At 43.4% G+C, this 18,455-nt stretch overlaps 1 protein-coding gene across 1 annotated transcript in view; it reads left to right on the forward strand.

Moving 5' to 3' along the window:
• LOC148864071 (uncharacterized) overlaps nt 1-18,455 on the forward strand; it is a 63,673-nt gene that overhangs the window by 16,061 nt on the left and 29,157 nt on the right. The gene's annotated exons all lie outside the window — the stretch shown is intronic.

Below are 18,455 nucleotides of genomic sequence, written 5' to 3' on the forward strand. Positions count from 1 at the left end.
CAGCCGAGTCTTTCATCTTTTGTTGTGCACGGTGTAGATGAGCACGCAGCTCCCTAAGTATAGCATCTCGCTGAAGGAGAACAACTTCAACATCAGCATTAGCCGTAGAGCCAAGCTCATAGTGGATTAATGGAGGAGGATCGCGCCCATAAACCACCTTGAAAGGTGTCATGCCAGCAACAGTGTGAAAAGAGGTATTATAGCTGTATTCTGTCCACGATATCCAAGAAGACCAGCGGGAGGGGGAATCAGCTGCAAAGCACCTCAAATAAGTCTCCAAACAATGATTAACCACCTCCGACTGTCCATCTTCCTGAGGATGGTAAGCTGAACTACAACGCAATTCTGAACCTTGCAGGGTAAAAAGCTCGCGCCAGAAGAAGCTCATAAAGACTTTATCACGATCAGATACAATCGAGCGGGGAATGCCATGTAAACGGACTATGTTATGCAGGAAGGCCTGAGCAACCCTGAGAGCTAAGAAGGGATAACTGAGAGGGATAAAATGGGCATACTTGGAGAGACGATCGACCACCACCATAATTGTGTCAAACCCCTTTGACTTAGGAAGAGCCTCAATAAAGTCCATAGCAATATCCTCCCAGATCTGTTCAGGTACGGTAAAGGTTGTAAAAGGCCAGCGGGGGACATGGCTTCATATTTACTGCGTTGACACACATCGCAGGCCTACACAAACTCCTGGACAGAACACTTGATGCCCCGCCAGTAAAATTCAGCTGCTATTTGCCTATATGTCCGGCGGATACCCGCGTGACCTCCCACAATTCCTAAATGAAACTCCTTCAGTAAAAGGGGGATAAATGGGGAAGAAGCCGGCAGAATCGATTTACCATGATAACGTAGGTGTTCTCCAACTAAAGAATAGGCAGGATAGGACGACGGATCATGCTGTATGGCATGCTTGATGGGGGCTAGGAAAGGATCAACATCAACTTGCTCCTTAAGGTCATCAAAATTAAGGAAAATAGGGACTGTAAGAGAGTTTAAGTGCATTTCAGTAAGAACTCTGGATAGGGCGTCAGCCATGGTATTATTGGCACCCGGTTTGTACTGAATCTCAAAGTCATAATTCATAAGCTTAAGAAGCCGCTTATGATGCTCACCTTCGACAATTTGCTGCTCCAACAGATACTTGAGACTACGCTGGTCGGTTCAAACAATAAAGCGTCTTCCAAGAAGATAGGGGTGCCATTTTTTAATGGCAAAGACAATGGCCATTAATTCCCGCTCGTAGACAGATTTTGACTGTGCAGACGGGCTAAGCTTGTGGCTATAAAAAGCTATAGGCCGATTATTCTGCATTAATACCGCCCCGAGACCTACACCGGATGCATCTGTCTCGATCAAGAAGGGCTGGGAAAAATCTGGAAGGGCCACACATGTACGGTTGTCATAGCCCGTTTCAACTCCTGAAATGCATTCTCAGCCTCCGCATTCCATGAGAAAGCATCCTTTTTAAGCTGCTGCGTCAATGGCCATGCTATTTTACTGTAGTTACGCACAAAATGGCGATAATAGCCTGTAAGTCCCATAAAACCGCGAAGAGCTTTAAGTGAAGATGGTTGAGGCCAGTCAACCATGGCCTGGATTTTAGAAGGATCGGCAGAAACACCAGCCGCGCTAATAATATGACCCAGGTACTCAATGCTAGGCTAAGCAAAGATACATTTCTTTGAGTTGGCAAAGAGATGGTGGGCGCGCAATACAGAGAAGACCTGTCGAAGGTGATCCAAATGGGCAGCTTCGGAAGCACTGTAAACCAGAATATCATCAAAAAATACCAGCATAAAGTGACGGAGGAAATCATGGAATACCGTATTCATTAATGACTGGAAGGTTGAGGGTGCATTGGTGAGACCAAAGGGCATGACAAGGAATTCGTAATGGCCCTTGTGGGTGCGAAATGCAGTCTTGGGAATGTCCTCACTGTGGACCCGAATCTGGTGGTAGCCCGATTTAAGATCAATTTTGCTGAAAATAGAAGCACCATGGAGCTCATCGAGAAGTTCTTCGATAACCGGAATGGGGAATTTATCCGAAACCGTAGCATGGTTAAGGGCTCTGTAATCCACACAAAAACGCAAACTTCCATCTTTCTTCTTGACTAAAAGGACCGGGCTCGAGTAGGGGCTTGTACTCGGCTGAATAATACCCGCAGCCAGCATCTCAGAGACAAGGCGTTCAATTTCATCTTTCTGGAATTGAGGATATCTGTAAGGACGAACAGAGATAGGAGAAGTGCCCTCCTGCAAGACAATAGCATGTTCCATAGCCCGTGTAGGGGGTAAGCCCGTAGGCATGTCAAAAACATCTTTGAACTCATCTAGTAAAGCGGAGATTGACGGGGATGTAGGCAAGACAGAGTTCAACGAAGAATCCACTATCTGCAGTTGTTTTAATTCTAACAAAACCCCTTGTCCCTCATGTTGTAAGCAACGCATCATAGCATGCAAAAATACCTGAGAGGAACAGAGAGAAGGGTCGCCCTGCAACTTTACCTGGACACCTCCCAAATTGAGCTTCATAGACATGTTGCCCCAATTCATCACCGAGTCCCCAAGGGATGCTAACCAAGGAAAACCAAGAATGACATCCGTAGAACCCAACTTTAAGGGAAAGAAATCAGCAATGACATTCAATTCGGGTAAGTTGAGGCAAACCTGACGGCAGACTTCGGAAGTTCTCACCTTATCACCATTTCCCATATGAACTCCAAATTCGTGTGTAGGGGTGCAGGGTAATTTCAATTCTTCCACTAAAGTTTCGGAGATAAAGTTGTGGGATGCACCCGAGTCTACCAATATGACCACCTCACGTGACAAAATGCGTCCACGCACCTTAAGGGAATTTCCCGCTCACAACCCAACAAGAAACGAAACACAAAGTGCGGCTGATTCTGGAGCCAGAGCAATTTCAGTGTCCCCGGAAGTGCAGTCCCAATTAGACGCATCAGAAGCAATTTCCTCCACATCATCTTGAACCCATAAAACCTGAAGTGATTTCTAAGCACAACGTTGTCCCGGGCTGTATTTCTCGTCGCAACGGAAGCATAGACCCTTCGCATGTTTCTGTTGCATCTCTTTGTCAGTCATCTTTTTGAAAGCAGGAGGTGGGGCCTTAATAATAGGGGCTGATGAAGAAGGAGGAGGGTGTTGGATTGAAGTCTTTGTATGTATGAGTATTCGGCTGATAAGAGTTCTTATTAGCCTATACTTAAATTTTAGTTGTCTTGTACTGGGCCTATGTTAATGTTTTAAGTTGTCTGGGCGTCCCATCACTAATCAGGGGCATTCCAGTAACTTCCTGTATCATTGTACTACATCATAATATAAATAATAGTATTGTCGACTGAGCTTTTTAGTTCGACATTCACTGCATTTCAGAGGTTCTCTTTTCTTCTTTGCTACTTCGAGTACAACTCCTAAGATTACATGGTATCAGAGCATTAGCTTCTTCCTGGTTTCAGCCGACGCACTCTCTTCTCTTGCTGTCTTTTCATCTTGTTAGTGGTGTTAGTGAAGGGGTATTTCGGTCTTTGTACTTGTTGAGAATGTTGATGTGTACTGTTATGTTAGTTCGAGTGCCTCTTATTTAAAGAAGGGCACTTAAGTCTTTTCCAATAAGTTAATAATATAATAACAGGTCTGGCCGAATCTAGGGATAACTTTTTCTCTAATTCGAACCAGCCCTTCTCTCTTTTCTTTTTTCTTCCTTCCTCTCCTACTTCTTGCTGCTTACTTTACTTTACAGTCAACGAACAAGACAGAATTCTAGGGCAGATCAAACTTCAACATGGTATCAGATCAAGGTTAAACAAATCAGATTTGCTAGAATTCTGTCTTTTGCGCATTCGAATTAGGGTTTCTCTTGGGTTTCTCAGCTGTGAGTTGGAGACTAGGAAAAGGGCTGAAAAGGAGTGACCGCCCTCTTCCCTAGGAGGTTCCTATGCCTCCGATTGTGTCGATGGTGATTGGTTGCTGTGGTTTCTAAGCCCTAGTTAGGGTTGGTACGTGTGGTGCAGTGGTGTCTTAGTCCTTCATGTGGTTGGCCTTCAGGCGATGAGGTAAAGTTTTTTTTTATGCGTATTTTCTGTTATGGAATACATGAGAGGTGTAGTACAGTTCGTATGATGGGTTTTCAGATTGCAGTATGCTAGGGTTTATGCTAGGGTTTATTCTGGTTTGTGTGTGATTCAAAGGGCAATAGTGTTTACTTAATGGTGAAACTTCCGGTAGCTGTGGATTAGGGTTTGTGGTGTTACAAGTGTGGTTTTCAGCATTTGATATTGCTGAAATCAGTGTGTAGACTTCGGTGAGTAGGGTTTGTGGTGTTGCAGTTTTCAGCATTTAATACTGCTGAAACCAGTGTGTAGATTTCGGTGAGTAGGGTTTGTGGTGTTGCAGTTCTCAGCATTTATTACTGTTGAAATCAATGTGCAGATTTCGATGAAGTGTCTGTGTGTAGTGTGCAGTGTGTAGTGCTCAGAATTCAGTGATAAGGGAGTTCGGCAATGGCAGATAACAGTGATAGTAAACCTAGTGTCATGATATCTATTGACTACCTGAATGTCCAAATGACCTCCATTAAACTGAATGGAGAGAATTATGTCCCTTGGGCCAGGTCTGTAGAGGTTTTTCTGAAGGCGAAGAAGAAAGTGAAGCACATAAGAGAGGAGAAACCCCCCCCGCTAATTCTCAGGAGTATGAAGACTGGGAATAGGAAGATGCACAGATCATTACATGGTTGTGGAACAGTATGGAACCTAGAATCAGTGTGAACTTCATGTTTCTTGACACAACCAAAGAGGTGTCGGATCATGCTAAGAAACTGTATTCAGGTCAGGATAATACCACTAGGGTATATCAACTGTATCAGGAATACTTCAATCTGCAACAGGGAAATCAGAGCCTTGAGGAGTACTATGCCAGTGTGAGGAATATCCGTAATGAGTTAAATGTCTATCATCCTCTCACTTCTGATGTCAAAGTTCAATAGCAACAGTGAGAGCAGCTTGATGTGACACGGTTTCTGGTGGGGCTGAAGTCTGAGTATGAACCAGTACGAGCCCAGATACTAGGGGGATATGCTTTTCCATCTTTAGAGGAGGTGTTTGCTCGTCTTCGGAGGGCTTCCATTAGATCTATGGATTCTAATGTCTCAGATAAATCAGCATTTGCAGTGTCGAGAGGTCGAGGTGGCAGAAGTGGGGCTCGAGGAGCCCAGCCTGGCAGGAGTGGTAGTGGTGGATCTACACATATCCGTGGTGGTGGTTGTACTGGAGGCAGAGATTCAGGGGGAGCTCGTGGTAGAGGACGTGGCTTGGGTCCATGGAAGTGTACTAATTGTGGTTTGGATGGACATACTATTAACTACTGCTATGACTTACATGGTCCTCCCTCGACGTGGGCCAACCATGCCATGACTAGTGACACCAGTTTCAGCTCTAGACAGGAGAACCGGTCACCTGACCCGATGCCTTCTACTCCCTTAGATGGTCCAAGCAAGGAGATGGTGAGTGTTCCTCGGGATGAGTATGAAAGGTTTGTTCAATCCAAATCGCAGCAGAACACAACTACCTTTGCACACTCAGGTATGGCTTGTTTGGCATCCACACCCAACCCTTGGATTATTGACTCTGGAGCCTCCGATCACATGACGGGAACTCCAGGTGTGTTTTCATCTCTCACTCACTGCTCAACATCACAATCTATTACCCTTGCTAATGGCTCCACATCATCTATCTGTGGTGTTGGTAATGTTGACATAGACCCTGTATCCCTATCATCTGTTTTATATGTACCTAAGCTTCCATTTAATCTTATGTCTGTTAGTAAGCTGACCAAGTCCCTTAAGTGCTCCATCACATTTTACCCTTCTATGTGTGTTTTTTAGGATATCAAGACGAGGATGAAGATTGGTGGAGGGCATGAAGCCGGTGGACTGTATTATCTTGATGTTGGTGGATGAACGTCAACGACCCTTCAGTCATCCATTTCTCCTCTCTAGTGGCATTGTAGATTTGGTCATCCTTCGCTGAAAGTGTTGCAGTCCTTAGTCCCTTCATTGAGTCAACTTTTTGTTTTAGATTGTGAGTTATGTCAATTTGGGAAACACCATCGTGTTCCCTTTTGTTCTAGGGTCGATAACCGTGTGTCGAGTCTTTTTTCTTTAATTCATTCAGATGTTTGGGGTCCTTATAAAGTGATGTCATATAATGGGTACTGATATTTTGTTATTTTTGTTGATGACTGTTCAAGAATGACGTGGCTTTTGCCATCTTCCAGAAATTTTATGCTGATATCCGCAATCAATTTGGCGTTCACATCAAAATTTTCCATTCTGATAATGGTCGTGAATACTTGTCTTCATCTTTTCAAGAATACTTGGACCAACATGGCATTATACACCAAACTTCATGTACCTACACTCCGCAACAAAATGGGATTGCTGAGAGAAAGAACCACCATCTTGTAGAAACGGCACGCTCCCTCATGCATCACATGAATGTTCCCAAAACCTTTTGGAGCGATGCAATGCTCACCTCTAGTTTCTTAATTAATCGGATGCCCACGTCTATCCTTGATGGTCGTTCTCCTTTTCGTGTCTTATTCCCCAACATGTCTCCGTTTCCGCTTTCTCCTCGGGTATTTGGGTGTGTCTGCTTCGTTCATAATCTGGGTCCCAGGACTGACAAGTTAGATGCACATTCCTTGAAGTGTATCTTCCTTGGCTATTCTCGAACTCAGAAAGGGTACAAGTGTTATCATCCTAGTTCTCGTCGTTCCTTGGTATGTGCTGATGTTACATTCTTCGAGTCTACTCCGTTCTTTGTGGGGTCCGGTGCTGCTACTTCCTCCACATCACCACCTCCTCTTCCTCTTCCTCTTCCTGTGGCTAATCCACCTACTCTGGTTCCAGTCATGCCTACGTCCTTGCCTCCGGTGCCACCGTCTGTTGACCGTCCACCCATCCGTCACGTGTATACACATCACCCGCGTGTACCGGCTGCATCTCTTCCAGCTTCATCACTGTCGACAGATCCAGCTCCAGCTCCAACACCAGCCTCTGACCTAGATCTTCCTATTGCCTTCCGGAAAGGTAAACATACTTGCACCCTTCACCCTATTTCCAATTTTGTTTCACTTACCCACCTCTCCGCCTCCCATCGCCAGTTCATCTCTTTGTTATCCTCCATGGTTGTTCCTAAGGATGTCCAGGAAGCCCTTACCTCTCCAGAGTGGTGCCGTGCTATGGAAGAAGAGATCTCTGCTCTGCATCATAATCACACTTGGGATCTCACCGTTCTTCCTCTTGGGAAGCAGGCTGTCGGTTGCAAGTGGGTGTATAGTGTTAAGTACTTGCCAGATGGTCGTGTTGAGCGCCTGAAGGCGCGGCTGGTTGCCAAAGGGTACTCCCAAACCTATGGCATTGACTACACAGAGACATTCTCCCCGGTTGCTAAGATAGGGTCAGTTCATGTTGTCATCTCCCTTGCAGCTATGTATGATTGGCCTCTCCATCAGCTAGATATCAAAAATGCCTTTTTGCATGGTGATTTGCTCGAGGTCTACATGGAGCAACCACCAGGGTTTGTTGCTCAGGGGGAGGATGGTAAGGTATGTAGGCTTAAGAAGGCTATTTATGGACTTAAACAGTCCCCTCGAGCATGGTTTGGTAGGTTCAGTGAGGTGGTCAAGAAGTTTGGTATGAAACAATGCCAAGTTGATCACTCTGTCTTCAGTTTTGACTCTTTGGCAGGCAAAATAATATTGGTGGTGTATGTGGATGATATCGTTGTGACTGGGAATGATAAAATGGGCATTGACAGATTGAAGGCATTCCTACAGGAACACTTTCAGACAAAGGACCTTGGCAAGTTGAAATACTTTTTGGGCATAGAGGTAGCAAGATCTAAGCATGGCATTAATTTGTGTCAGAGGAAATATGTGCTTGATTTACTGGAAGAAACAGGGTTGTTGGGAACTAAACCGGCTGAGACACCTATGGAAACAAATACGAGGCTGAGTAGTGATATAGGTGAAGTATTTGAAGACCCTGGCAGATACCGACGACTTGTAGGCAAACTAAACTATCTAACCATTACTCGGCCAGATATTTCATTTGCGGTTAGTGTGGTGAGTCAGTTCATGCAGAAACCTTTGGTCCCACATTGGAATGCAGTGCTAAGGATTGTGAGGTATCTGAAAGGAGCTCCTGGTCGTGGTTTGTTGTACAGGAGTGGTGGAAAACTGGTAGTAGAAGGATACACCGATGCTGATTGGGCAGGTTCTATGTCTGATAGACGATCTACCATAGGCTATTGCACCTTTCTGGGGGGTAACCTGGTAACGTGGAAAAGTAAGAAGCAAACAGTTGTGGCAAGAAGTAGTGCAGAAGTAGAATATAGGGCCATGACACATACTGCTTGTGAATTAGTGTGGCTGAGGAACCTTCTACAGGAGATAGGATATGACATCAGTACTCCAATGAAGCTCTATTGTGACAATCAGACATCGATTCATATCTCTTCCAATCCGGTGTTTCATGAAAGAACCAAGCACATCGAAGTTGACTGTCATTTTGTGAGAGGGAAGGTGCTGAATGGGGTGATAGAAACTGCATATGTTAAGTACGGGAAACCAGTGGGCAGACTTGTTTACAAAAGGTTTGAGTCGGGGGAGAGTGGACTACATATGTAACAAGCTAGGATTATATGATATATACTCACCAGCTTGAGGGGGAGTGTTAGTGGTGTTAGTGAAGGGGTATTTCGGTCTTTGTACTTGTTGAGAATGTTGATGTGTACTGTTATGTTAGTTCGAGTGCCTCTTACTTAAAGAAGGGCACTTAAGTCTTTTGCAATAAGTTAATAATATAATAACAGGTCTGGCCGAATCTAGGGATAACTTTTTCTCTAATTCGAACCAGCCCTTCTCTCTTTTCTTTCTTCTTCTTTCCTCTCCTACTTCTTGCTGTTTACTTTACTTTACAGTCAACGAATAAGACAAAATTCTAGGGCAGGTCAAACTTCAACACATCTTCTCTCTTCCTTTTCTGGGTTGCTGTAGTAAAGACCTAGGGGTGTAAGAGAGTAAAGCAAGTTCGAACCTAGGGTTTCTTTTGGTTGTAGGACTCAAGGGAAGTAAGACCCAGAAGTAGATGTCCTACTAGGTTATTTCCAGCAAGTAGTAGCTATCTGGCTACTAAGAGAGGTCTGTATAGGACAGACCTAGTTGAGGACTGATTTCAACAGTCCTAGCATTAGCTGAAAGGGGGAGAGCCTCTTCTACAGTTGCAGCTTCGGTGCACCAGCAAGACTCTTACAGAACAGTGGTAAAGAGCCCTATTTTCAGGTCGGTTACCAGCCCTACTTCAGCCCTGCACAGCACAGTGGTAAAAACTTACACTGCACAGTTGCAACCTCGAGCTTTTACTTGCTACTGTACCCGAACTGGTTCAGTCCAAGTGAAGTCTATCTAGTGTGCTACCAGCACTGTGAACACTGTGACCACTTCGGCCAGCCCTAAACAGAACCACCTACAGCACTGTGAACAACTCTAGGACTGAAGTCAGGATGTCCTCACTTCAGAACTGCTTCAGAACCGGCTGTGATCATTTCGGCTAATTAGAACCTGCTCCAGAACTGGTTCAGAACCTTCAGAATTGCTTCGGCTAATCTTAATCAGTGTCACCTTCTCAGCGGCTACAGTCAAGATGTCCCCAATATCCAGAGAAGTTTCTTCTAGGGATAACAGGCCTGCAGCAAGTGGGAACCTTGTCACCAACAACAATGGTGACAACTCACAGAATACTCCAACAGGGTCTTCTTCTCCTATGGGACAGGTTGCTGATTCCTCTAGAACTTTTGGGCTTCACTGCTAGTGAGGTAGAGGGCCTTAGCAGGGCATTAGCCCGTCTAAGGAATAATTCTTTTGCTTCTACATCTCTTGCCAGATCAGGTACAGCCTCTGCCTTCAGTGCCACTGGATCTATTGACTCTACTTCTTGGGTTATTGATTCCGGTGCAACTGACCACATGACACATATGTCTTCCTTATTCTCTTCATATCATTTGTTGTCTGGTCAGGATAAGATGAGAATTTCTGACGGGTCTTTCTCCACTATCTCTGGAAAGGGAATGGTTGACCTAAGCAAGGACCTCTCTCTTAAATCAGTTTTACATGTTCCCAGTCTCACCTTAAATCTTTTGTCTGTTTCAAAACTTACCAAAAATTTGAACTGTAGTATAACCTTTTTTCCTACTCATTGTGTCTTCCAGGACAGATTGACAAGGAGAACGATTGGGTGCAGTCATGAGTCTGGAGGACTCTACTATCTTGATGCAGACATCGGTTCAGCCTTACAAGCATCTGTTGGTAGTAGTCCGGAGAGTGTGGAGTCAAAAGCTAAGTTGCATCTTTGGCATGCTAAGCTAGGTCATGTGTCTTTCTCTTCATTAGAAATGCTGTTTCCCAAACTGTTTAAGGGCATTTCAAGTCAGAGTTTAACCTGTGAAGTATGTCAAGTGTCAAAACAATGTAGAACTGTGTATCCGATTTCCAGTAATGAAATTTGTGCTCCTTTTGATTTGGTTCATTCTGATGTCTGGGGCCCTTCACCCATTGTTTCTTTTGATGGCTTCCGGTACTTTATCAGTTTTATTGACCACTACTCTCGATGCACATGGATTTACCTGTTAAAAGGACGGGATGAAGTACCACGGATACCTATGGCATTTTGCAAGATGATTGAAACTCAGTTTAATAAGAAGATTAAGCAATTCAGGTCAGACAATGCTGCTAAATACTTTGAAAAATCCTTGAACTTATTCATGGAAGATGCTGGCATACTACATCAGTCATCCTGTGCTTATACCCCTCAACAGAATGGGGTTGCTGAGCGCAAGAATAGACATCTATTGGAGACAGCTCGAGCCTTACTATTCCAGCACAAAGTCCCCAAGCAATACTGGTCTCAAGTGGTTCTTACTGCATCATATCTGATAAATCGGATGCCATCTAAGGTGTTGGGTATGAAAACCCCTTTCTCTATCTTGTGTCCCACTCTTCTAGATTTTTCTCTTCCTCCTCGGGTCTTTGGTTGTATATGTTTCATACATGTGAATGATCCAAAGAAGACCAAGCTGGATCCTAAGGCTACAAAGGGAATATTCCTGGGGTACTCTCCTACACAAAAGGGTTACAAGTGTTAAGACCCTGTCTCCAAGAGAAAGTATGTCACCAGAGATGTGGTCTTCTTTGAGTCTCAATCCTATTTTCAGTCTTCTCAGAATCCTCTTCACGGGGAGACTAGTGGGATGGAAGAGGATTCTCATTCTCCCTCCTTTTTTGTTCCCCTTTGTACCTCGGGTCTTCCATCCCCTCCTACTCCTTGTTGTGGCATTCCAGGTCAACCCAGTGAGGCTCCCACTGTGCCGGTTACCTCTCCTGATGCTGTAGATGTTCCTGAAGGCTCCAGTAGGCAACATAAAGAGATACTTACATACAACAGAAGAAAAAGGGGCCCTCAATCTCATGGCAGCAACCAGTTGGACTCGGATCAATCTGTCTCTACAATCCAAGGTAATTCCAACCCACATACTTCTGATTTGGATCTTCCTATTGCTCTCCGTAAGCCTATTCGCTCTTGCACCACCCGACACCCCATTACTGATTTTGTTTCTTACTCACATTTATCTCCTGCCTATCACTCCTTTGTGTCTGCTCTTTCCTCTGTGCGTGCTCCTTCTAGGGACTCAGAGGCTATGTTTGATCCAAGGTGGAAAGAAGCTATGAATGAAGAAATGAAAGCCCTAATGAAAGCAATAACTTGGGAATTAGTGGATCTGCTAGAGGGGAAGAGCACTGTTGGGTGCAAGTGGGTGTTTACTATAAAGCACAGGGACGGGTCTATTGAAAGGTACAAGGCCAGACTTGTGGCAAAGGGGTTTACTCAAAAAGAAGGGATTGACTATAAAGAAACCTTTGCCCCAGTAGCAAAATTCAACACAATTCGGGTTCTTTTGTCACTAGCAGCAAATTTTTCTTAGGAACTTCATTAGCTGGATGTGAAGAATGCCTTCTTAAATGGTGACCTTCACGAAAAGGTATTTATGGAACCTCCACCAGGCTATGATTTTGGTAGAAAGGCGTGCAAACTGAGGAAAGCATTATATGGGTTGAAGCAATCTCCCTGTGCATGGTTTGAGAAGTTTTGTGGGGCCATGAAGAAAGTGGGGTACACTCAGAGTGGTGCAGACCATACCTTGTTCATAAGGAGACAGGATAGCAAACTTACTGCACTCATTGTTTATGTGGATGATATGGTAATTACCGGGAATGACTTGGAAGAGATAAAAAGACTGAAGGAGTTTCTAGCTTCGGAATTTGAGATCAAAGACTTGGGTCATTTGAGATATTTTCTTGGGATTGAAGTTGCCAGGTCAAGAGAGGGAATCTACATATGTCAGCGGAAGTATGTTCTTGACCTCCTAGAGGAAACAGGCATGATGGGGTGCAGGCCAACAGATACTCCAATAGAACAGAATCATGGCCTGCAGGAATCAGTAGGGGAGGACTACTGTGATGGAGAGATACCAAAAATTGGTAGGGAAGCTGATATACTTATCCCTCACTCAGCCAGATATTGCTTATGCTGTGTATGTTGTCAGTCAATTTATGCACTCTCCAAAGATTCCTCATATGAAAGCAGTTGAAAGGATTCTCAGGTACTTGAAGACTTGCCCAGGGAAGGGAATTCTCTTCAGGAAAAACAATAGAATTGAAATTGAAGCCTACACTGATGCAGATTGGACTGGGTCTGTTGGAGACAGGAAGTCAACCTCGGGTTACTGTACATTTGTGGGAGGAAACCTGGTCACATGGCGCAGTAAGAAGCAGAATGTAGTGGCTAGATCAAGTGCAGAAGAAAAATATCGAGCTATGGCCCAAGGGTTGCTGAACTCTTATGGCTCAGAACTCTTCTCAATGAACTTGGCATTAAGGCTGAAGGTCCTCTCAGGCTGTATTGTGACAATAAAGCTGCCATCAACATTGCCAACAATCCCGTGCAGCATGACAGGACAAAACATATTGAGATTGATCGGCACTTTGTTAGAGAAAGAATTGTCTTGGGTGAACTCTGTGTGCCTTATACTCCATCTGAGATGCAAATTGCAGATGTACTGACTAAAGGGCTGGCAACAACAAAGTTTAGGAACATGCTTGGCAAGCTAAACATGATTGATATCCATGCTTAGCTTGAGGGGGAGTGTTGGATTGAAGTCTTTGTATGTATGAGTATTCGGCTGATGAGAGTTCTTATTAGCCTATACTTAAGTTTTAGTTGTCCTGTATTGGGCCTATGTTAATGGGCCTAATCCTGTTTAATGTTTTAAGTTGTCTGGGTGTCCCATCACTAATTAGGGGCATTCCAGTAACTTTCTGTATCATTGTACTACATCATAATATAAATAATAGTACTGTCGACTGAGCAGTTCAGTTCGACATTCACTGCATTTCAGAGGTTCTCTTCTCTTCTTTGCTACTTCGAGTACAGCTCCTAAGATTACAGAGGGATTGCGGCACGTGCAGGTTGGGTGACAACAGAAGTAGTCACTTGCGAAACCCGTGAGTTAAAGTTGGTTCCAGAGAGGGACGTTGCGGGCCCACGAGGAAATGAACTTGATTGATAGGCCCATAAGGCCTGATTCTTTTCTTCAATTTTTTGGGCTGCAAGCATTTTTCTAATCAGCCCATCGGGTTCCATCTGTCAGAGTTCGGCCTGGATATCTAGGCACAACCCATTCACAAAGGCTGCTTCAAGGACTGATTCTAGTAGGTCACGTAAGGGGGCAGAAAGCACCTCGAAATGGCGACGATATTCCTTGACAGTAGTGGATTGACGTAATGATAGAAGCTGCTCCTGCAAGTTTCCCTTCTGAGTTGATCGGAAACGTTCAAGGAGGAGTTCCTTGAATTCTGCCCAACTACGAAAAGGTTGCCTACCATCCTCCCAATAATACCAAGCCAGTGCATCACCCTCTAAACAGACCACTGCCGCCCGCAGACGTTCCGCCGGAAGCAAGCCAGCAAAGGATTGAAGAAGACGTTCCGCCCGCAGACGTCCGGATTTTCCCCATTAAAAATGGGCAACTCCAACTTCCGAGGAAGTGGATCAGAAGTATGTTCCGACACTGACATTGAAGAAGACGTTGAGAAAGCTGCACTCTTCCCTTTGTCAGCTGCACGACTCGATGTGACTAAAGGAGGAGTAATGTCAGTTGCAGACAAAGGAGCTGAATAGGTCCATTGTTGAAGCAACAAATCAAATCGTCTCACCAGATCTTGAACACTTCCTTCCAGAGATTGTACCGAGTTCTCTAGGGACGAGATCTTCGAAAGTCCAGCAGCTACCTTATCTGGATCGAGTCGCTGAAACTCATTGCTAAGCCATCCATCTCCAAACGAAATTCAGAATGCAGAGAAGACAAGCGTTCTTCGAATCCCTCCACCTGCGAAGCCACTTCCTTAACTGTCACCATGGCCGAGGAAAGACGGGCTCTGATACCACTGATATGACCCAAAAATTTGACACACAGTTTGCAGACTCACAGCAGAATCCAAACCACTAGTACATCAACAGAGAACTGATATTCATTCAGAAGAAAAGAAGATCACTTACAGTAGGTCGGTTCTTCGAGAGACCACCGGCTCTCCCAAGCACTCTTAGAATTCTGTACTCAACAAAAGTCTGCCTCCTCCATCCCCCAAAGCCCCTTCTTATACACATCTTACAGCATAAATGCCTTCCATAATAAATGCCCAGCTGGCCAACTTATAAATGCCCCACACTCTTCTTATTCCCAACTGACAAGCTATAAATGCTACTCTTCTTATTCCCAACTGACAAGCTATAAATGCTACAAAACTCTCCTTATTCCCTCCAGCCATAAGTTCCCCCATGTTCAATTATTTCCCCCCTTGGCCGAAAGTTGACCTTTCCCCTTCCTGGCATACGTAAAATTAATTGGGGGTCTATCAGTATGCAGTTTTTCCCAAGTGTTTCTAAAGTAGAAGGCTGATGATTCTTGGTGTTTTTTCTAAAGAAAAAGGTGTGTTACAGTAGTTGCATACCAGCTGTTTGATAGTTTGCCTAGGTGACAAATCAATGATCTCCTCTCACTCATGGCTTCATTAAATGGTAGCACTAAACCTAAAGTAGTTGTGCAATCAGATTTCATGACTTTTCAATTAACTACGACGAAACTCAATGGTACTAATTATGTCCCATGGGCCAAGTCGGTTGAGGTATCTCTCATTGCAAGAGGCAAGTGAAGTACATCAAGGAGGGTTCATTGAAGAGTGAATCAGAAGGGTACAAGAGAATGCCCAAATTATGACATCACTTTGTGTTCCCACTCGCTTTTGGGGAGATGTAGTGTAGACAACTGTGCAACCTCATCAATATACTTCTTTTCACGAATCTTTCATCTTCAGTCCCCTCATCAACTCTTGTTTCCTAATGAGTCATCGTTTAATCTTCCTCTTCAAGTATTTGGATGTATTTGTTTTGTACATGATGTGAGTCCCCCTCATTTGAAGCTTGAGCCTAAGTTTATCAAGTGTATTTTCCTTGGGTACTCTCCAGTTCAAAAAGGCTGTAGTTGTCTTGACCCCCTAATTGGTAAAATGTACATATCCAAGGATATCACCTTCATTGAGTGGACTCCCTTCTTTCAGTGATCTCGTCTTGATCTTTAGGGGGAGGGTGTCAGTGAAGATCAAACTTTTTTTTCCCCTTCCTATTATGCCTTTATCTCTGTTCTCCACAGTGTTACAGAGGTAGTGCAGTTACCACATTGGAAAGATGTCATGGATGGAAGCACTCATGAACTAGACTTGGGTGCTTGTTCATCTACCTTAAGGGAAGGTCCTTGTTGGCTGTGCGTGTACACCATTAAACATAAGGCTGATGGGTCAATGGAAGCACACAAATGCATGGAATTGATTACCAAGAAGCTTTTACTCCAATAACCCAAATGAATTCCATTCATGTGATCATGTCTCTTGCTGTCCATTACTCTTGGCCTTTGTATCAAATGGATGTGACTAATGCATCCTTAATGGGGATCTTCAAGAAGTGTATATGGAGTTGCCTCCAGAGAGTTAATGTAAGGTGTGTCGGTTGAAAAATCTCTTTATGGACTCAAAAATCACCAAGGACTTGGTTTGATAGATATAGAAAGGCTGTCCTGAAGGTTGGGATTAGGTAATATCTGACTGACTATACTTTTGTTCATAAGACGAGTTGATGGTCTTACAACTATATTGATGGTATTGTTATCACTGGGGATGAATGGATGATGCATTAGGAATTGCAAATTTGAAAGCATTTCTTGCTTTTGAGTTTGAGATAATGATCTTGTCAATCTTAGATACTTTCTTGGGATTGAGGTGGTGGGGTGGGGAATTTACATTTCTCAAAGGAAGGCTGTAGGTGTTGTAAGTCAGTATATGCACAAGCCTAAAACCTCACATATGCAAGCTATGAATAGGATCCTTTCTTATATAAAGGAATGCTGTATTATAACCACAGGCAACTAAATGTTGAGGCGTATTCATATGCAAATTGGGCTGTTTCTGTTGATAATAGGTGCTCCTCTTCTGGGTATTGTACTCTTGTTGCTGGTAATGTGTTGTCATGGAGAAGCAAGAAGCAATCCATTGTGGCTTGCTCTAGGCAGAGGCTGAATATAGAGCAATGAATCATGGAGGATTAGAAGTGTTGTGGTTAAAGAACATGTTGACAGAAATGGGGATACAAATGGATTTTCCAATGAGGTTGTATTTGTGATAATCAACTAATCAAGTGGCCATAAATCTTGCTAACAATCTAGTCCAACATGATCGTACAAAGCATATTGAGGTTGACAGACACTTTATTACAGAAATGATTGTCGGTGGAGAGATTTGCTTACCATTTGTGATGTTGGAGAAGCAACTGATTGTCTTACTAAATGTGTTCCCAGATTGAAGCTAAAAGATAATCTTTGCAAGCTGGGCATGATTGACATCCTCCACCTACATCTTTCCTTCCACAACTCCCAAGCAACTAGAGTAGTTAAGATTGAAACTATAAAGCCCCAATGGTTCTTCTGGCCTCTCGCAATGTTGAGCCATCTGCAGATGCGTTGAATGATGGGCTCACCCCTTTGAGAACTAAGTCCAAGAAGATTACTGAAGTGACCCCACACTTTTTGAGCGAGGGTAGTGTCCACCAAAAGATGATTTCTATCTTCAGTGGTCCCCTCTTTACAACAATGTTTTGAAATTCCTATACTTACACACTGTGACATCTACTGGGATTTTATTATGATGAGTTTCCAAATGAAGGACAGCTTTGAGGGTAAAGCAGCATTCCAACCTCTTTGAACCCCTCCCAGATAGGTCCTCTATTTCTAATTAATTCCCAAGCACTTTTAAGTGTGTAAAAGGCCATTGTTATTATGCCTTCAAATTTCAAACCACCTTATCATATCTATGACAAATAAAAAACCAAAGTTTTGAATTTGTTCAGCAATCACCAGAGACAAATGATCTGCAAAGAGAGAGATATTCCAGTCCCCATTTCCATTCAAGACACTTTTAGCTTTCAAATTTCTGTCCACTGAGCATGATTTAATAGAGGTTCATTACCAAATCAATTATCCAGCCAGAATAAGATTTAATCTTTGCCAATGAGCCATTTATAGTGTAAAATAATGTCATTCATTGGGGACATTCTTCTGCCACCTGAAAGATCCACCTTTCGGATTCAATATCAAACTGTAATGAGAGTTGCAAGGGAAATGGACCTTGAAATAGTTGGCCCACATTGAATTCCCAAATACCGCACTCCACAGAGCTTTCAAATGGAAACTTCTATCAACAACCAATAATCTGCGAGGAAGAAGAAAAAGAAAGAAATAAGATCAACCCCAGGTGTTTAATGGTGTTCTGGTACCATGTAAATCGACCTTAGATTAATCTTAAAGTAAATAAAATAGAGATGGATGAAAGAAGAGGAGCGTTGAGGGGAAGAAAGAGAAGAGAGACAAGAAGAATAGAATTTCATTGGGAGTCTAATTAACTCCTTCCATCTGCCACCCACTTTTCTTTATAATAATAAAATCAGGTACAATTATTACACTGCCCTTCCTTTAGTAAATTATAAATAGACTGACCAAACTGCCCTGCTACCTATACATAAATAATGCTTCTAACAGTTATTACATGTCAACATTGCTACAAGAAACAAGAAGGATGGTTTCTTTTATACCCTATTGTTCTGCCTGGCATTGTTGGAATTTCTTTTTTGTATTTTATATCTTACCCTTTAATGACAACTCTTTGATTTTGTTACTGATAAAAAAATTCGTTGTCATAGGAAATTTA

This window comes from Nelumbo lutea, chromosome 3, assembly GCF_056320005.1.
Source record: "Nelumbo lutea isolate HS-2025 chromosome 3, American lotus-T2T, whole genome shotgun sequence".
NCBI lineage: Eukaryota > Viridiplantae > Streptophyta > Magnoliopsida > Proteales > Nelumbonaceae > Nelumbo > Nelumbo lutea.